The sequence below is a fragment of the Galeopterus variegatus genome, unplaced genomic scaffold (assembly GCF_000696425.1).
Source record: "Galeopterus variegatus unplaced genomic scaffold, G_variegatus-3.0.2 Scaffold1011, whole genome shotgun sequence".
Lineage (NCBI taxonomy): Eukaryota > Metazoa > Chordata > Mammalia > Dermoptera > Cynocephalidae > Galeopterus > Galeopterus variegatus.
This window is the reverse complement of record NW_007727122.1, coordinates 327,981-328,973: the sequence shown is the minus strand read 5'-3', so window position 1 is coordinate 328,973 and position 993 is coordinate 327,981.

Below are 993 nucleotides of genomic sequence, written 5' to 3'. Positions count from 1 at the left end.
ACCACATGTTCTCACTCATAAATGGAAACTAAAGGGGGGGGGGAGAAGGGAAGGGGGGGAGGGAAGGATCAGGATAATACATTGTACCTTTAAAAGGAGAGAACAGAACTGTGGTTACTAGAGGTGGGAAAGAGGGCGGGGAAGGGGGGTTAACCAGAAATTGGTTAATGGACACAAAGAATGATTACTTTTTGTAATGATGAATATACTAATTATCATTATTTGATCATCACATATTGTACACGGATATTGATATTCAACTCTGTACCCCATAAGTACATATAACCAATTATGTTTCAATTAAAGAAATGGTGAGAAAAAGTTAAAAGTTATAAATCAAGTGAGAAGACTTAATGCAATATATCTTATCCTCCTTAAAAAAATATTTCCCCCAAAAGTTCATGTACTGGAAACTTGACCCCCATTGTAACAGTGTCGAGAGGGCAGGAAATTCAATTATGGTATTTGAAATGTGGGGCTTTTAAGAGGTGATTAGATTGTGAGGACTCTTCCCTTGTGAATGGATTTATCCATTCATGGAGTAATGAGCCTGGTTCTGATGACTTTAAAAGTGGAACAAGTAAGAAATTTAGCTCTGTCACTCAGCCCATTTCTCTTGCCATATGACACCCTGGGAAAAAGGCCCGCACCAGATATGCCCCCTGGACTGTGACCTTCCTACCCTCCAAAACTGTAGGAAATAAATTTCATTTCTTTATAAGTTACCCAGTTTCAAGTGTTCAGTTAGAAGCAACAGAAATGGACTAATACAGGTGGAGATGATGGTTTGTGACTTCCTAGGCTAGATCATAAAAGGCACTGCAACTGCCACTTGTCTTCTTGGAATGTTCAAGAGAAAGCCAGCCACCATGTCATGCCAACACATGAGAATGCCCTGTGGAGAGGCTCCCATGGGGACAGAATGAGACCTCCCACCAACAACCAGAATCAACGTGCCAGGCATGTGAATGGGCTACTTTAGAAGGGAGTTCA